General features: G+C 36.9%; 1 pseudogene; it reads right to left on the bottom strand.

The window, feature by feature from the left end:
• Positions 1-16,958: 16,958 nt before the first annotated feature.
• On the bottom strand, positions 16,959-17,684 carry LOC116871209 (annotated as a pseudogene).
• Between the last annotated feature and the right edge of the window lie 3,045 nt (positions 17,685-20,729).

Here is a 20,729-nt window from a genome sequence, read left to right on the forward strand (position 1 = left end):
TATATCCTAGACCTTGGAAAATACGTAATCAACAAATGGCAAGCATAATCAGAGATTGCAGGAAAATTTTAAAATGTTAGACATCTTGTTAGATTCAGCCTTTTGAGTTATTCTCATTAATGCTGGTCCTCTGTGCCTGTCACATGACCAAAGTCTCTAATCAAGCAAAGAGTAGATCAAGAAGATAGAGGCCATTAGACACTCAAAAGAGAGCAGTGAGCCAAAGAATCTACAATTGCTATACACCCAACATCTTCTAAGTGCTTGATGATTCTCCTGGCTTCACCCAAAAGAACACTCATCCTTGTGCTATTAAGGCCACCAAACCATACTTTCAAGCCCTAGGCCCACCTGTGAAAGGCTTCCTTGGATGCCTGCCATATAACATGCTACGTCATCACAAAAATCTAGTTCAACATAAAGAAAAAAGAAAAAAAAGCAAAGGGATTTGACTCTGTTGGATGTCTGGTCCTTTAGGATTTTCTGAATGCAGAATTTTGAGTTAGCAATGAGGAATTTCTCTTTTAACTTAGATTCAACTTTTTATTCTCCCTCCCTTGATCTGCTAGACCGTCCTGAAGGCATTAAGTTTCCTGGGCTTATTCCCAATGGGCTTCTAGATCTAGCCTATGTGATTCTATTGCTTGCTGCTTTTATTTTCTCTGTGAATTTTCCACTGACGTTAATTAATCTCCCTTTAGTGTGATGAGCTTCTCAGTATCTTGTCTAAAGCCTTCCACACATAAAAAAATAACAAGTTAGAAAGAAAGCAGTTCAACCATAAAAGAGATGTGGAATCTGTTCAAGTTGCTACATTATAAAAAGGTCAGCCCTTTAAATGGTCAAGTTAAATAGGATGAATGTGGGTTAAACCATCCTTCTGTGAGAGTTCATGAAGCCATCCACAGGCCTGCTAATGCCTGGAAAGGATCTACAGGGCTTCATTTCTCTCCGTGGTGAAGACCACATTTTAGCAGTTGGACCTGCTTTGAGCATGTACAGTGCTGAGGCTCTCATAGTCAACACAGATTCAAACAGAACCCCAACAAAACTACATTTTAGAAATTAAAGAGTTGAGAGTCCACAGTGAAGATCCAGGAGCACATATCAAGGTCAAGACTTTAAAAAGGCTTTTTAATACTCATAACCTAGATTTTTTTTTTTTTAATAACAGGTTTGGATCTGGTTATTTTTATTTTGTTTTTTAATGTGATGTGTCAGGTCAAAAAGGTCAAGGGTCTCCCAGGATAGTGACTCACTTAGAAGCACCCCAGGGCCTTTATTATGAACCACAACACACACATTTTCTCTCTATAGCATTCTTGGTTAATCATGTCTCCTAGGGACCTGAAGCAGAACCCTAACTCCACCAGCTGCATCCCACTGTCTTCCATGAAGTTAGCTGCACTAGCAATAACACAGCAGTGTTTGCAATGAAGATGATGTCCTCCAAGCAAAGAAACACTTTATCACTAGCCAGGATTTCATTCTTTGAACCTTGTGAAAGCCAGGAGGACCCTATCTGCTCTGTCTACTCTAACCCAAGACCTGTCCCGCAAATGAAAGTCCACTTCACTTCTATTCCCTGTCTCCTTTCTCCTGGACCCTAAGCTCATTTTGGCGTGTCCTCATAAGCTAGAGTGACCTAGTCTTATTTTAATACCCCAAACCCACAGGAATATCCTATAAGGGAGAACTCATAAAAGAGATATTCATACATAAAGATTAAAAAATTCTGTCTCTTCACAACCCCCATAAAGAACCTTTACTATCTGAAAACCAGACCCATCAGTTAACTGAGAACATCCTTCATCTTTCTGTAAGGGTCAAATGTGGTGGTTTGGAATGTGACATTATTTAGAGGGGTTTTTGCACAATGTTTTATATAAGAATTACCTGGGAAATGGGGTAAAGCCCAGGAAAACACAGACATACACAGACACATAGACAGACAGACAGACAGACACACACACACACACACACACACACCTACAGGGGAGGGGAAATACATACATTAAGTGCCTTTGTAATTTCATGTACTCTCTCACAGACCAGCCTGGGAATCACAGGTTATAATAAGAGACAGTATCATCTCTGTAAATGACTTGCTTGAATAATAGCAAAGAGAATTTTTTTTTTTTTAACCAAGGAAGTAAAATAGTTAACAGAACCAAACAGGTAAGTAGCAAAAATATTCTCAACGATCAGCGAGAAAAGAGTTAGTTTAGAGAAAAGGAATGCAAGGTGGTTATTATGAGAGTTTTGGGGGCATAAAGCATAAAGGAGAGGTTCAAGTGTCTCCATACATTATTTTCTCAAAGGTTTTGCTCCAAATAGGATGTAAGCCAAATAATTTTTCTCAGGCACCACCCCTCACCTACTACCTGGAACAGAGAAAACTTCCATGCTCATTTTTCTGTAACATAAGAGTTCAAGAAGAACACTTAAATTTTCATTTCCCTGTGTACTGGCTGCTTAAGTGCAAATTTAACAACAACAACAACAACAACAACACACACACACACACATCTCACCATGCCATATGAATGCCTTAATCTAGCCCTCAGGGATTTTCTCCAGTCCTGAAAGGCAAGAAAAATTCTACACTAACCACTAATAAAATGAATTATTATATATCTCTTTAAAAAGAAAAAAAAAATGTTAAAAACAACCGAGATCCTCCTAGTCAGCACTGGAGGAGTTTGAAACCAAAATAGCCATGATGCTTTTTAAAAATAACTTACAACATAACTAGCTTATATTTTAACAGTGTGGAGTAGGCCAAAAGTGTGTATAAAAAATGCCATCCTCACCAAGAAGCTAGTAATGAATTTTTAGTGAGGCCAATATAGTAAATAATTTATAAAAATAATTCAAAAATAACCATAAATATTGTATGTATCCTTTAATATATTAAATACCTATCATTATGATCAGACTTGCAAAATACCTCTTCTGTTAGCACAAGTGCTACACCCTACTTGATAAAATTGCCTTCCAGTTAGCCGGTTTGCCAAGAAACAACAACATAGGTCTTCCTCACTTAACAGACATATTGCTAGGGAATTGTAACCACAATTCAATTTCAGCAATTCACATCAAAAGTTGCAAGTGCTTTTCATTATACATAGAGAAGTAGTCAAATGAAACTTCACAGTGTTAACACTTTCTTCTTCTCAACTTCTCTTCCTCCAGTGCTTTTAACTGAGTACACAGAGGAGTAAATATAGTAGTAAAGTGGGAGTCACTAAGTTAGTAATGTCCAAGATCTGGGAAGGATGAGGAGGCCAAACAAGAGATGAATCCAAGAACTGAGAAACAGAAGGAGTGATGGGCCCCAGAATACACAGTCATATCTGTCATATGCATGTGCACTGGCAGAGGGACACTGATTAGAAGACTTCTAAAGAAGAAGAAGAAGAGGAGGAGGAGGAGGAGGAGGAAGAAGGGATAAATAAGAGGAAGAGGAAGAAGGAGAAGAAGGAGAAGGAGAAAGAGGAGGAAGAGGAGGAGGAGCAGGAGGAGAAGGTGGAGATGGAGATGGAAATGGAGAAGGAAAAGGAGAAGGAGAAGAAGGAGGAGGAAGAAGACTTCTTAGGACCCTAATCTACAAACTCCAGTGAGGGTGTTACCAATGGTCATCTTCAGAATCCCTATTAACCTAATTTCCATACCATAACCAAGTTAACAACTATCACTTCCGCTTAATATGCTTGGAACCCAGTTGTCTCATATGAATCTTTTTTTTCTCTGAATTGTTTATTTAGTCTTTGGGCTCTCTTATGCTTTAAGTGTTATTGATTTGACATCTATCAGAAGACATTTCAGGAAGCAAAACAGAACATTAACTAATGAAGACACACATCAGGTACAATGCAGACCCTTAATTTCCTCTCTTGTTTAGTCTCTAAGCCACGTGGCTTTTCTCATCCATAAGCTAAAATAATGAATTATTAATAAAATTGTTATTTATAAATAATAAAAATGAGTCTGGTTCTAATTGTTTACAAATGTGGTCAGACAGCAAAAATAGAGACAGATCGATTCACCTGTTGTTTTTGTAAGAACCAAATGAAATAGGGGAACATTACGATCACAGAAATGGTGGCTTGCCTTTTGTTTATTGACAATCATGGTAATGCACAAAGATTCATTATAGTCAGTGGACTGTGTTCTTGGCCTTTAAACAGGAACCTGCTAACATAAGCTTGCTTCTCAATTTTGCACAGCAAAGAAATCATAATAACAATCTCATTTGCATATAAAGTATTTGAAACCTAAGTCTATTTCCCCAAGAATAAAAAAACTGAAGACACTTGTTCCCTGTGCTCTTTGATGGCTTGATCTTGATGGTAATTTATAAAATAACTGTACTAATCATGGGGCATCTACAAAGAAATCCATACCTGAATCTCTCATGGAATAAAAAGTAGTGTTTATTTCTAAGAGGAACATCTGTTCCTGTAACTTAAAGGAAGAATTCCTTTGTTCTGAGAAATTATTTAAATGGGTAAATGCAAGAAGTCATTTGTAGAGAAGACAAGACTACAGAAATACAGGACCCGACCAATGAGGTCCTGCAACATTGAGGGAGTCACAACAGTAGTATCTTGGTCTAAAGTGATAGTGATCATGATTGAGAATATTGGAAATAATATAGTTTGGAGATAGAACCAAGAACTGTTCTGATGGATATATTGGATATGGAGATCTAATCTTTGAGGAAAAGTTTTTGGCATTTCACCATTGAAAATGGTTTCAGTTATAGGTTTGTCATATATGGCCTTTATTATGTTGAGGTACACTCTTTCTGTACACAGCTTGTTGAGAGCTTTTATCACAAAAGCATACTGAATTTTGTCAAATTCTTTTTCTGTGTCTATCGAGATTCATGTGATTTTTTACCTTTATTTTGTTAATTGTCATGTATCACAATTTGCAGGTATTGCAACATCCTTGCATCCCTGGAACAAATCCCACTTAATTGTGGCGAATGATCCTTTTAATACATTGCTGAATTCAGTTTGCCAATAATTTGTTAAGGATTTTTGCATCTTTGTTTATCAGGGATATTGGCCTGTAGTTTTTTCTTGTAATGTCTTTGCCTTGTTTTGGTATCAGGTCAGGCATAATAAAATTAGTTTGAGAGTATTTCTTCCTCTTCTAGTTTTTCGAAGAGTTTGAGAAGGATGGGTATTAATTCTCCTTTAAATATTTGATAGAATTCACTAGTGCAGCCTTCAGGTCCTGGGGTTTTCTTTGTGGGAGGTTTATGATTACTGATCTGATTTCCTTACTAAAAATTAATCTGTTCAGATTTTCTATTTCTTTATGATTAAGTCTTGGTAGGTTGTATGTTTCTAGGAATTTATCCAATTTGTTAGCATATAATTGTTCACAGTAGTCTCTTCTGATTTCTGTGGTATCAGTTGTAATGTCTCCTCTTTTATTTATAATTTTTATAATTTTGTTTATTTGAGTCCTCTTTTTTTCTTGATAAGTCTAGCTCATAGTTTCTCTTGTTCAAAAACCCAGCCCTTGGGGCACATGGGTGGCTCAGTCAGTTAAGTGTCTGACTCTTGATTTCAGCTAGGGCCATGATCTCAGGGTCATGAGACTGAATTGCAAGTTGGCTCCGTGCTGAGAGTGGAAGCCCACTTAAGATTCTCTCTCTCCCTCTCCCTCTCCCTCTGCCTCTCCACCCCCACCCTCCATCCCAACCCCCATCCCACACCCCACCCACACTTATGTGTGCTCTCTCTATATATGTATAAATAAAAACAAACAAACAAAAAAAAAAAAACAGGGGGAACCTGGTGGCTCAGTTGGTTGAACATTCAACTCTTGATTTCAGTTTAGGTCATGATCCCCGGGTTCTGAGATCAAGCCCCAATCTGGGCTCTGTACTCAGTGTGGAGTCTGCTCCAGGTTCTCTCTCTTTCTCTCCTCCCCTCTGCCCCTCCCCCCACATACATATGTGTGAGCTCTCTTAAATAAATAAAATCTTTCTTAAAAAATGGCAAATTTTTCTTTAAAAAGCTGAGTTTCTTTGATCTTTCCTATTATCTTTTTAGTCTCTGTTTCATATATTTCCCCTCTGACCTTTGTTAATTTCCTTCTTTCTAGTTACTTTGGGCTTAGTTTGTTCTTTTTCTAGTTCTTTGAGGTATGAAGTTAGCTTGTTTATTTGCGATCTTTCCATTTCCTTAATGTAGGCATTTATCACTATAAAATTTCCTGCTAGACCTGATCTTACTGCATTCCATTAACTGTGGTATGTTGTATTTCCATTTTCATTTGCATCAAGATGTATTTTTATTTCTCTTTTGATTCCTTCTTTGACCCATTGATTGTTCAGGAGGATTTGTTTAATCTCCACATATTTGCGAATTCTCCAGTTTTCTTGTAACTGATTTCTAGTTACATGCCATTATGGTTGGAAAAGATGCTTGATATGACTTCAGACTTCTTAAATTTACATAGACTTATTTTGTTGCCTAACATAATCTATTCTAGGGGAGGTTCCTTAAGAAGAATTTGTATTTTGTTGCTGTTGGATGGAATGTTCCGTAAATATCTGTTAAGTCCATCTGATCTAACATGTAGTTTAAGGCCAATGTTTCCAATTGATTTTCTGTCTGGATGATCTATCCATTGTTGAAAGTGGTGTATTGAAGTCCCCTACTATTATATTGCTATCTATTTCCCCCTTCAGATATATTAATATTTGTTTTATATATTTAGGTACTCTATGTTGGGTGCAGAAATATTTACAATTGCTATGTCCTTCTGATGAATTAACCCTTTTATCATTGTATAAAGACCATCTTTGTCTCTTATTACAGCCTTTGGCTTAAAATCTGTTGTTGTTGTTGTTTTTTTTTGTTCTGATATAAGTATAGCTACCCCTGTTTTTCTTTTGGTTTCCATTTGCATGGAATACTTTTTTAATCTCTACACTTTCAATCTGTGTGTCCTTAAAGCTGGGTTGAGGCCCTTATAAGCAACAGATAGTTGGGTCTTATTTTTTATCCATCAGCCATTCTGTATTTTTGAAGACACAAATAAATAGAAAGATATTCTATGCTCATGGGTTAGAAATTAATACTGTTAAAAATCTCCATACTACTTTAAATGATCTAAAGATCCAATGCAATTCCCATAAAAATTTCAATGGCATTTTTCACAGAAATAGAAAAACAATCCTAAAATGTATATGGAACCACAAAAGACCCTGAATAGCCAAAGCAATTCTGAGAAAGAACAAAACTAGAAGCAGTACACTTCCTGATTTCAAACAATATTACCACTTATTATAATCAAAACAATGTGGAAATGGCATAAAAATGTCAGTAGAACAGATAAAAGAGCCCAGAAATAAACCCGTGTGTTTATGGTCAGTTAATTTCTGACAAAGGAACCAAGAACATCCAATCTCTTCAACATAGAAACTGGACAACCACAAAAGAATGAAAAAACCACTACCTTACACCATACACAAAAATCAACTAAAAATGGAGTAAGGACTTGAATGTAAGACCTGAAACTGTAAAACTCTGAGAAGAAAACATAGGCAGTAAGCTCCTTGACATCAGACTTGATGATGTTTTTTTTTTTTTATTTGACACCAAAACAAACTCAGCAAAAGCAAAAATAAACAAGTAGGACTTCATCAAACTAGAAAGCTTCTTCACAGAAAGAGAAGTCATCAATAAAGTAAAAAACCAACCTAGTAATAGAAGAAAATATTTATAAACCACATATCTAATAAGGGTTAGTATTAAAAAAAAAAAAACTCATACAACTCAATAGCAAAAAAAAAAAACCCAAATAACCCAATTTTAAAATGTGCAAAGGACCTAAATGGATGTTTTTCTTTTCCAAAGAAAACATCAAAGGGATATCACCTCATGCCTGTCCATTATCAAAAAGATAAGTGACAATAGGTGGTGGTGAAGATACGGGGAAAAGGGGACTCTTTTACACTATTGGTGGGAATGTAAACTGGTACATCTACTATAGAAAAGAACATGGAGATTCCTTAAGAAATTAGAAGTAAACTATCAAATAATCCAGCAATTCTACTTCTAGGTGTCTATCTAAAGGAAAGGAAATCAAGATCTTCTAGAGATTTCTGTGCTCCTATGTTCATAGCAGCATTACTCACAATAGCCACACTATGGGAACATCCTACATGTCTGCTGACGGAAGAATGAATAAAGAAAATGTAGTGTATGTACACAATGGAACATTATTCAGCCTTAAAACAGAAGGAAATCCTGTCATTTGTAATATTCACAGATGAACCTTGAGGGCATTATGTTAAGTGAAGTAAGCCACAGAGAAAGAGAAATACTGCATGTATCATTTAATCATGGAATCTAAAAAAAAGAGAGAGAGAGAAAAGAAAAAGGTCAAAATCATAGAAACAAAGAGTAGAAAAAAATATAAGTTTGAGGTATTTATTAGATATATACATATGTTAAGTAGGGCTAGAGATATTGGAGGGTATACAAGCCATGAAATTGTCTCATGTGGACATGCAGATGGAAAAGCCTACAGTCAGCTCAACATTCAAAGATCTAATGGAGAAGGCAAAGGAGACAGAGAATGGGTGACTGCCTAGGAAGAGAAAATGAAGAAAAATGGATGTCATGGAAGCTAGAAGAAAGTGCTTCAAAAAGGAGGGAATGGTCAAGTATGTCAAATGCTGCTGGCAGGTCAGCATCAGAGAAAGCAATCACCAGATTTGAGAAATGGACTTCATTGGTCATCCTGTCAAATGAAGCCTCAATGCACTGCAGGTAAGAAAAGTCTGATGGGTATGGAGGGAATGAATAGTGACAAATAGAGTCCATTACTACAGAAAACCCAAGAAGTTTTTTAGTGGTGAGCAGAGTTTTGAGAAGGAGAGCTGAAGGCAAATAAGGACTAGAGAGAGGATTCTTTCTCATTTATTTTTTTTTTTTTTTAAGATTTTATTTTGAGGAGGGTGAGAGAGACAGAGAGGGTGAGGGAGATGGCAAGCATAAGCAGGGCCGAGTGTCAGAGGGAGTAGCAGACTCCCCACCAAGCAGGGAGCCTGGTGTAGGACCCAGTCCCAGGATCAGGGCCTGACCTGAAGGCAGACACTTAACCAACTAAGCCACCCAGGTGCCCTGAGGATTCTTTTTTAAGTTGAAAGATACAAGCATGTCTGTACACTAATGACAATTCAGTAAAAGGGAAGAAACCTTTGAGGCAGGAGAGAAAGGATAAACTCAGGAGGAAAGTCTTGGAAAAGACAAGTGTCATCTGGATCCAGGACACAAATGGAAAAAAATCCTTGACAAGGGCAGATTGTTTCATCCTTTGTAAAAGGAGAGAGTACAAATTCCAGGGACAGGAAGGGCAGTAGGATTCATGACAGGAGGTGAGGGAGTTCCAGTTGTACTGATTTCCTAAAAGAAAATGAGTCTGTATCATATTTCAGTTTAACAGCTTTATCATCTGGGTCAGGGTATATCATATGGCAGGGGGTGGAAAAAAAAAAAGAGAGAAGAGAAGAGCATGAATAAGAGAGTCGCTTTGGAGAGGGAAGAAACCTGTAGACATATGGTAGACTTGCCAGAGTTGTTTAGCCTCTGAAGATTTGTGGTCACAGCTGTGTTATGGATAGATATTATTAATGTAGCCTAACACATAATCTTAACTATTTTCTCCTTACAGGATTAAAAAATAATAATAGAATGAGTAAAGGGTGCCTGGGTGGCTCAGGTGGTTAAGCGTTTGCCTTCAGCTCAAGTCATGATCCCAGGGTCATGGGATTGAGTCCCACATTGGGCTCCCAGCTCAGTGAGGAGTCTGTGTCTCCTCTCCCCAACCCTGCTGCTTGTTCTCTCTCTCTCTCTCTCTCTCTCTCAAATAAATAAATCCCTAAAAAAAAAAAAAAAAAAAGAATGAGTAAAATAAAATCAAGATATAAATTCAAACTAGCCTTAATGATTAATTGAAGGCTGTGCCCCAAATAGTTGGTGTCCTGTGAGAGAGCAGGTGAGTAGTGTTCATGAAATTCATGGAGGAGTATTCATTTACAAGCATGGATTTTGGAGCCACATAGCTCTGCCATTAAGAAGCTATATGATCTTAGGCCCTATAAATCTCAGTTTTCACATCTGTAAAATGGAGATTTTGTCTAATTCCTAGAGTTGCTATGAAGATTAAATGTGTGCTGATATGGGTCAAGTCCTTACCACAAAGACTAACACATAGTAATTCACCAACAAATGGTAGCAATCTTTGCGGCTTGTGAAATGAGTGAGTGAATTTACAAAAATATTTAAATTGTGGGTGTTGCTTTAACCTACTTGTCTCTATTCTGTAAACTGGCCACAAACAGGGAATGAAAGAGCAAAGTGCATTTACCGGGACAGTTAATGCCCATAAGAATTGATTCTTCTTATGTATTTCCCACTTGACTTACCTTTTTTTTTTTTTTTTAAATCTTCATTCTTGTGACCTTAACTTTTAAAATCTAATGGAAATATTTCATCTTTATTCAGGTCAAATTATATCTCTGTTTAAGAAAAATAAAGTAAATAAACTATTTATTGTCGTCATTCTACTGAAGATTTTCCTTTCAGTGAAGCAAGGATCCCTTCTTGATTTAGGGCAATGAACAGAAGACATAAAAATGAAAAGAAGTCATTAAAATACAATTAACACTCCACCATGCTAACGAAGGAGGAAATAACAAAGGTGGACCATAATTGGAAAGCCAGCTCCTAAAGCACGGAAGTAAAGGAGAAGGATACATTGTGTAGAAGAAAAAAAAGGCAGCCGGAAAGCCCAAAGGCAGTGTCCATAAATCACGGGCGGACAATTCACATGGAGGAACTGACAAATTACTGCCTTCCCAATGACTGACATTAGTATACTGTTTCTCCCTATTACTGATACTTTCTTTTAAATCAGCTAAAAATGTAAAGAGACCTTAGAGTTTAAAAAAAATTTCCCATCAACTTTTTCAATCATTCCATCACTGATTTGACCAATATGGATGAATGACTGCCACATGCCAATTAGACTAGATCCTACAGATGCAGAAAACATTGGGTTTCCTGCTCACAGATGCTTGCCTAGTCAAACAGTTGACCACTGTGGCATACAGTAGTCTTTGAAGCCAGTAATTTTTTTCATGTTTACAAAATGCAGTGAATATGTTTTTTCACATTTATTGGATATACTTTGGGCATACACCATTGAACGATCTTAATGCCTAGGAAAAGCATTCCTAGATGAATGGTCAATGTGACATTACAACATTTGCAGCGTGGCAGATTTTTTTTTCATTCTTGGCAAAATTTTTTTTAAAAATGATCTTTCTATTAATAGTTATACAAGAGCCAAAGGACCAAGACTTCACGCTCTTACGGGAGAGCCTAGATCAGAAAGTAATTGAAGAACACCTCTGACTCCACAGTATGTGGACTTGTTGCAATTTGTTTCCTTGTTATCAAGAGTTCTGCCATAACAGAGATATGCGTACCTGCAAAATTTGTACAGTAATGCATTCTAGATAGTGAGGAATACCCAACCCACAAGACAATCTTTTAGAGAGAAAAATTACATTTTATAGTTTATTATTTTTGAGGCTTTCAAAAATGACATAAAGTCAGAAGGAAAAATAAATGTTCTGTACATTTCCGCTAAATCACCATTAACTCTCAATATAGTAGATGTGCCCAGCTCTTCTTTTAACGAGATGCATTACAGTTCCCTTTAATAAATCTACTGCACTGCAACTAGATTTAACTAGATGGAGTTATTCTGTCAGACCTTAATAAATGGGATTATAACTGAAAATCTATGCATTTTCTAATTTATGACCTCATGCTTAGTATTTAAAAGAAAGGCAGGAGGTTGGGTTGGAATGTTTCAAAAAGCTAACCCTTTGTGTTTCAGTCACGTCATCACTAAAGAGAGATTTCCCTTGTTTAGAGGTTATTGGGCTGGAGACAAAGAAAATGAAAAGCAGCTGTGAAAAGCTTAGCTTGGGCTTATGACAAATAGAGGTATGTTCGCCATTTAAAATAAGCTCTTTCCCCCTCTTCCTGCTAGTGACTTTGTCAAAGGAGATGCATTAATTGTAAGCCAGCAAGAATGTTCTTGCAGAGGATTTGGGAAAGCCTTTGTTGCTCAGCAATTAATCATTATGGAAAGCCATTAAAGGTGCTGCTCTCGCAGGTGACTCCATTTGTATGAATCTGGGGAGAGAGAACTAACTGAAGGCTTTTGAACTCGTATGTATTATATATGTATATATTAATAGTCAAGCTGGTCCCTTGCCTCCCCTCCAAGCCCGGTGGAAAACATAAAAGCATGACTATAGCTGCCCGGTTTAGGATACTATCTAGCTTTAGAAGGAACAAGTCAAGGCCTTTTGATTGAAGTCCATACTGTGCCTTTGCATATGATATACCATATGTCAAAATAAAGCAAACGTCCTCCACCAAAAATGCCAAAAACCACCAAGAAGATGTAACTGAGCTTGAAAGAGTCACCTTTGAAGCATTAGGTGAGATGAGGTTAGACGAGATGCTTTTTAAAAATATCAAACTGGCTCTTTGAGCCTGAGCTGGCACAGAGAAGTCATGCCAGAGAGGGATTGGTGTCTCAGCGAAGGTAGAGACACATTAGGATTCTGTTCTTACCCGTTATTCATTTTTTAAACATAAAGTTCTGAAAAATGTAAATGCTATATTATCGCCAGTATCTGTGTGAAGAATCATTCCCTGCCAATGAATTATGCCCAAATGATAATGATACACTTTATGAAAAAATTGGATTCTCTGCCATAAAAAGAAGATTTAGATTCTTGTTGAAAACTCTTAAAGGGAAGTTAATAACTATTTTATCTATTGTATTTAGCATCGCTTTTTACTGCACAACCATTCACAGTGATTTTTTTCCTTATTTTAAAGGAATAATGTGTCTTTGTTCAAAATCTATAGCACTTTCAGCTTCAAATGAGCCTGCTTGAGCCATGTTCCTCAGAGGATATAACAGGTGGGCTGGTCATAATGAGTCACTGCTATCCAGACTCAAAAACCAGGTAAATGGGCCTCTTTTAGCTATTTCTCAAAAGCATAGTCTTGCAATTTATTAAGAAATACAGTGAAAAGATTAACCAAGAATGACTGTTTATTCTACAAAATAACGACAATTTATAGTTTAGAACACGTTAAGCTCATATTTAATACACATGTGCATACATACACAGACACACACACAAACAAACACACAATATGTGGAATTCTACTTCCTTAGACTCTTTGGTAACATTGGCTATGTTTTAATTAACCACTGACTCTTCCACTTGTGTTTGGTATCTACTAGGTGCTTAGTAATATCATGGAGCATGTATTCTAAATATCTGATTCCTAGCAATCGGTGACAACCTTTGGTCAGGTATGGCCAAATGAATGATTTTCTTCTAGACTAATCTAGGATGTTCCTTTTTCATTCTGATCATTTGATTTTGGATGTCTTGCATTTTTCCCATGGAAATCTACAATTACCAGATTGTCTGTTGTTAATAGCATAAATAATAAAATTCTCAGGAACTGATTTCTAAGGAATGTTAGCCCATATTCAGTGGGATCTGTTGAACTGTCAGGTGGACATAAACTGAGGAAGGACCTCCTTATTGAGTTCTTTGGTCCACAGTTCTCCCTCCCTTTGTTTTTTCTACTAGTGGTTTCTTCTTTATTAACAATAGAAAGAGGGTTTTTTGTCTTTTGCTTTGTTTCTGAAAGGACTCAGGTTCAAGTTTAAGCTAAAAATCAATCCTAGCACTGGGCAGAAGCATTGTCATTAAAAAGCTTCTTGAGTAGTACTGTTAAATCTATTTTTTGGATGGCATTATTTTTTTTAAAAAATCAGATTCCACGATTCTGTGAAAATTCTTTTTTTTTTTAAGATTTTATTTATTTATTTGACAGAGAGAGAGATCACAAGTAGGCAGAGAGGCAGGCAGAGAGATAGGGGGAAGCAGGCTCCCCACTGAGTGGAAAGCCGGATGCGGGGCTCCATCCCAGGACCCTGAGATTATGACCTGAGCCAAAGGCAGCTGCTTAATCCACTGAGCCACCCAGGCACCCCTCCATGAAAATTCTAATGCCATTTTTCACAGAAATAGAAAAAGCAATTCTGAAGTTTCTATGCAACCACAAATGACCCCAAATAGCCAAAGCAAGCCTGAGAAAGAACAAAGCCAGAGGTATCACACTTCCTGATTTCAAACCATACTACAAAGCTTTAGTAATAAAAACAGTATGAAACTGGTGTAAAAATAAACACATAGACAATGGAACAGATTTCAGAGCCCAGAAATAAATTCTTGCACATACAGTCAACTAATATTTGACAAGGGAGACAATAATACTCAGGGGGAAAGGATATTCTCTTCAATAAATGCCATTGAGGAAACTGGAAAATCAAATGCAAAAGAATGAAATTGGATTTCCATATTACAGCACAGACAAAAATTAACTTGAAATGTATTAAAGACTTAAAGATCCAAATTGTAAAACTCCCAGAAGAAAATATGGGGGGAAAAACTCCTTGACATTGGTCTTGGCAGTAATTTTTTTTTTTTAAATCTGACACCAAAAGCAAAGCTTACAAAGGCAAAAATAAATAAGTAGGACTATATCAAACTAAAAAGTTTCTGCACAAAAAAAGTTTCTGCACAGCAAAGAAACAATCAACAAAATTGGCATTCAACAAAGCACCCTGTGGAATGGGAGAAAATATTCACAAATCATATATCTGATAAGGGGCTAATATCCAAAATCTATAAAGAACTCATACAACACAATAAGAAAAAAAACAATTTGATTTTAAAAGGGCAGAGAAATTGAAATAGACATTTTTTTAAGAAACCATACAAATGGCCAACAGATATGTGAAAATGTGCTCAACATCACTAATTTTCAGGAAAGTGCAAATCAAAACCATAATGAGATACTGCCTCACACCTGTTAGAATGGCTGTCATCAAAAAAATAAGAGACAACAAGGTCCGGTGAAGGTATTAAGAAAAGGAAACCCTTAGACACTGTTGGTGGAAATGTAAGTTGGGACAGCCACTATGGAAAATAGTAGTTTCCTCAAAAAAAAAAAGTTTAAAAATAGAACTACCATACGATCCAACTACCTGACTTTTGGATATATCCCAAAGGAAGTGAAATTAATATCTTGAAGAGATATCTGCAATCCCAAGTTCATTGCAGTATTATTCACAATAGCTAAGATAGGAAACAACCCAAGTGTCTGTCAATGGATGAGAGAATAAGGAGGATGTGGTGTATATATACAATGGAATATTACTCAGTTGTGAATAAGAAGGAAAATAAGAAGGAAATCCCGCCATTTGACACAAAATGGAGGAACCATGAAGGCGTAAGTCAGACAGAGAAAGTCAAATATTGCACAATCTCACTTATATGTACAATCTAAAAAAGCCAGACTCATAGAAATCAAGACCAGACTGGTTGGTTACCAGGGGCTGGGACACTGTGAAGGAAAATGGGCAGATGGTGGTCAAAGGGTACAGACTCTCAGTTATAAGATGAATAAGTTCTGGGGATCTAATATACAGCATGGTGATTATAGTTAATAATGCTGTATTATATACTCAGCACTTCCTAAGAGAGCAGATCTTAAATGTTCTCACCACAATAAAGAAATAATAATTATGTGATGTGATGGAGGTCTTAGCTAACATTATGCTGATAATCATTTTGTAATACATGAATGCATCAGATCAACAGGTTGTACAGCTTAAACTGATACGTTATATGTCAATTACATCTCAATAAACCTGGTTGAGGGGACGGGGAGATCTACATCAACGGATTTATAAAGAATCTTTGTTGTCTTTGTTAATTGCCTGATGCCAGCAATCTAACTACTACCAGTATATTTCTCTTTCTAGTCATTCAATATTGGAGCCTCAACTACATAATAAACTGTAAACAATGATGTTGGGATTCTCTAAGACACTACGCCCCTCCCCAATCCCCATTTTTTAAAAAAAGCTGTAAAAATTTAAAAATTAAAATCTTCCTCTGACAATCATCCAAATATCCAAAAGCTCACTTTGAAAATTAAAGAAGAAAAAAGATTAAATACACTCCCCATTTCCAAAAGTCCTTTGCAATGATGTGATAGCACAACTCTAACTTATTCTCTCAGGACCTGAGGCCTGAAACGGTTATTTCCTGAGAAACAAACACAGAACTGCACCAATTTGCTACAGGGACACTGAGCATTTACAGATTTTACCTACCATTTCTTTTCTTCTCACTTCAGGTCCTCTTGTCATGCTCCTCTGAGATTTAATCACCTACACAACAAAAACCTGATGTTCGTCTCCTACTTCCTTGGAGCTATAATTTTAGCTTCTTTGTTATCTGCAGCGTTTATCTTTTCTAGCCCATCAAATTTAGCCAAAATAATTTCTTTCACTCTTTAGGAAATTACACTTTTCCTTTCTGATCATATCCTGATGCAAAGCAGTCGGAAGGATGCATTATTCTACCATGTTCCTATGACAGATTTTATTTCCTTTTCTCTCAGACCATGAGTTTCTTATGGAATCTTATTTGTCCTCCATGTATACGATATTGGCGAAGTTTGGACTGGATTAGGGGACCTGTTTACAAAACATTTTCTTCAAATGTGGGATCTCTGTGCTTTCCAGCAGTTTTCTGGGATCTAGGGTAGCAAACTTTTTTTTTTTTAAACTGAAAAGATTTAATAATCAACTCCCAAATTTTATGCTTGTTTTCCCAATTTCCACTAGTTTCCTGACATAGTTAACATAAGCAGGAAAATCTTCCAGTAAATTGAGCAGTTGAAGACTCAAGCAAAAACCCAAGTCAAGACTGAAATGTCTTGAGGAACTGTGGCAAGTTACATATATCCCATGTTGCTCTTGGTTTTTCTTCTTTGCTTCAAACCCCCATGCAAGCTTCTTCTTTTTTCAGGCAACCTGTGAATTTTCAGCATCCTTTTCGGCTTTTACAAAGTTGTGGCAGGCAACCTCCTTAGCAATTTTTACACCAAGCTCTCGAGTAGCTAGCTGGTTGCTGAGTTCCTCAGCCTTCTTGATATTCCACTCTTCCACAGCCTGGTCTATGCTCTTTTCAAGACCCAACTTGTCCTTTTTTTTTTTTTTTTTTTTTCTTTTTAACAGGGGGGTCAAGCCTATCACTGATTCCAAAATACTGAGTAAGCTCCTTCCACTGGGTTTCACTTGAGGTCTGTTCACTATGAGACTCTGCTTCATCCTTCAATTTACCTTTCCTGGAGCGTTTTCTTTTCTTCCTTCTGAATCCTGAAGTTGAAGTTTTTCTGTTCAGAATGATTTTTATGCAATTCTTGAAATTTACGCCACATATTTAAGGGAATTCCAGAGGGGCACTCTTTGTATGCATTTACATTTGCCTCTGCCCCAGGTTTTTTGGTCTATCAGTTTGGAAATCTGAGATCTCTGTTTTCATAATGGCCTCATCTTTGTTATCTTCCTGTAAGTTAAGTCCAGAGTTCTCTAATGGGACTTCATCTTCAGAATTCAACTCAACATCACTTTCGTTTAGGCCAGGAGGTAGCAGCCCACTCCACATCTTTTCTTCCATCAGGAGCCTGCCACCTGGCAGCCATCTTAAGACCCCACCAACACCTAGGGTTGCAAACTTTAAGCACCTGGAAATCTTCCACAGGCCTTGAGATCAGAGCCATGACTTATCAGAGCCTACAATGTGTCAGGCTCTGTACACGAATGATCTCTATTCATGACCACGATCCTACAGAAGTACTCTTTCTTGCCTTTAACAGGAAGGAAGACAGAAGATCAGGAAAATTAAAGGACTTGCCCAAAGTATCACCTAGTCAAATCTGGTCTGCTTTACTCTAAAGCTGATTTCATGCCACATCACCCTGTCTGGTTACCTACAACTATTACCTTGGTATTTCCTCCCACTGTATAATATCAGTCCTATCCATCAACTCTGAAACCACAGTGAAATCTACATTTTAAGACAGTGATTTCAAACTTGAGTACATCAGAATTATTTGGGGTGCAGATTAAACATGAAGGCTTTTGAGCTCTCTCTTCCAGAAATTCTGACTTAGTGTTTTAGAGTGGGGCTCATACTAACAACTATGTCATGTGATTATAATACAGATGGTCTGCGAATCTTACTTTGAGAAACACAGACTTAGTTTCTATTTATACCTCCACTGGATAACACCTAAGCTCGCCTCACATTAAAATGTCTCCCTTTTTCTGTTAAGCCACAGAGTTTTGGATTTTGCTTAATTTTGTTTTTTGTTTGATGGATGGCATATTTTATTTATTGAAACCTTAATGACATGTCACAATGTGGATCAAAATTAAGGTATTCACCCTAATTTTTATGTAAGTCCATTACATAGATCTCGAGTACTCAATATCTTTTTCTTTTCACTAATTCTTTTATTCTGGTGTTTTTTTTTTTCCAGCTCTCTTATCAATAACTTTCTCCTTTCCATGTTTGGGTTCACTCATGTAAACAGGGAACCTACTATTGCTGTCATTCAGTTAGTAAGGCAATCAATGACATTAATTAAGTACCCTTGAACTCTACTATACTAGACTCTGTGAGAAGTTGTGAGAAAGGAAAGGCTAGTAGATCCCCTCCCACAGAAATACCAATTCAATCTGAAGGGAGTAATTTTTTTAAAAGCCCACATGTATTTATATTACATAAAGAAAATGCTGTCTCTATGTCCTGCCTACAGGTTTATGCCAACTTGCTGTTAAAAACCATTGTCAAGAATGTATTTAGCCTTTCACTTTTATGCTAACTCTTATTTAGATATAACGTACCAATTATTTGGGGACTCTCTTTCCCTTAAAAATTTAAGTAAATTTGTATTGACCAATCAATATTATGGCCTGTTAAGTTCAGAAACCTCCTTTCTGTGATTTCTGCAAATTCTTAACCTTATTTCCTTGGGCTCTATCTCAGAAGTGAAGCTCAGTCCCATTCCACAAAATATCTGATCCCAAAATTTTCAGAATATGACAAGCTTCCTGAGGATTGTAGGCAAAATTGGAGGAGGGGGATTTTAGACCATGTACCTCACAGCTTTCTGCCGTATTAGTGGCTTTTCCTTTCCTTTTGCTCCAGGATACATTCCAAAGACTACACATCCCTCCACCTCACCCTCCTCACTGTCCATAGCTGCCTGGGAAAAATAATACTACTTATTCTCAGGGAGCTACTTATTATCAAAGTAAGCACAACCTCCCTGAAATTCTATGAATAGAATTTTTCCATCTTGGTTATATCAGTAAAGCCATTAGCTATACCCAAAAAGGAAGAATGCTATAAAACCTAAAGTTTTGAGTACAAAACCAAAAATCCTTATTTAATAAATGTTATTTATACTTCCACAATCCAAATGAAAACAAGAAGCAATAGCGACTATATTATCAATTACGGTCTGTGCTCCCTTGACCAATCTATTTCTATAGTAATATATGCATGTGTGGTCTCTCAGAAGCTAAAATTGATGGCGTTTGTGCTCTAAAATTATGCAATTACTCAAAGGAGAGCACCTTAACACACTCATAGCAGATTTACATTTGATTTATACACTTGCTCTGTATGTTCATTTTTATTTTGTATACAGAAAAGCTAGCCAAAAAAAAAAAGAAAAAAAAGAGTTGGGGAAGGAGGTTACTTAGAGGTGAGTGCACTCTTGAAAACAGTTAAAACCAGAAGGCTGACAAAAAGATAGTCTAAAATAGAAAGTTTCAAATCAGGGCAAGGTCTGGCTGGTAAGCGCCAGCAAGCCTACCCACCTCCCCACACTGCACTACGTCCTACAGCCTCAGAGCCCAACTTTTTTTTTGATAGCTGATGGGGGCTCCATAAATGGAATAAGTAATTCAATGAGATAAGTGTATCAATTGATTTTATAATGTTAATTCTGAACCAGTGACATGTCAAATTTATATTTAACACTTTCATTTGAAGAAAGCAATTTAATGTATAATACATTCCAGAAAGATAAAGCAGTATTTATACACAGGTCAGGCCTCAGTTGTTCAGAAAAGTTACCTATAATAGCTCCACTTCAAATAAATTGTGAACACTGCTGGTAATGTGTACATTTAACAGGAATAGATACAGTTCGGGACTATCATTGATGAATCAGTTAATACATATAAAGAGAAAAGAGGAATCCCATCCCCATTGCTGTGCCCTCCTCATTATTATTACTTAAAGATTTGAATGTGGCTTTTTCCTCATGAGGAACCATGACATATCAAAAAAATTTGTTCAATCTTATAAATTAGAACCCCTTTTCTCTATCAGCTCTTTGTTTGCAAGGTCAATCTTCTCTTCTTTAAATTTTTGGATGGTCTCGGGGGATGCTGACGAAGGATGGCAGTTGCCTACCAAATTAGGGAACCACTCATATAAAGCACGTGTGTATTTTCTGACATGCTGACAAGTGGCAGCTCTACCGTTAACCTGTGGATTGGCAGATGCCAGTAAGAAGAGCCGGCCAGAGCAGCCGATGTGACAGGAACTTGATGGAGGCTAGTCTAGGAGGATGTTGGGAGGGAGAGGAGGTTAACATGGATGAAAGAAGAGACCATTCCAGTCCATTCGGTGTGGCGTGTGCAAA

The sequence above is a fragment of the Lontra canadensis genome, unplaced genomic scaffold, assembly GCF_010015895.1.
Source record: "Lontra canadensis isolate GAN:19392208 unplaced genomic scaffold, GSC_riverotter_1.0 scaffold1, whole genome shotgun sequence".
NCBI classification, from domain to species: Eukaryota; Metazoa; Chordata; class Mammalia; order Carnivora; family Mustelidae; genus Lontra; species Lontra canadensis.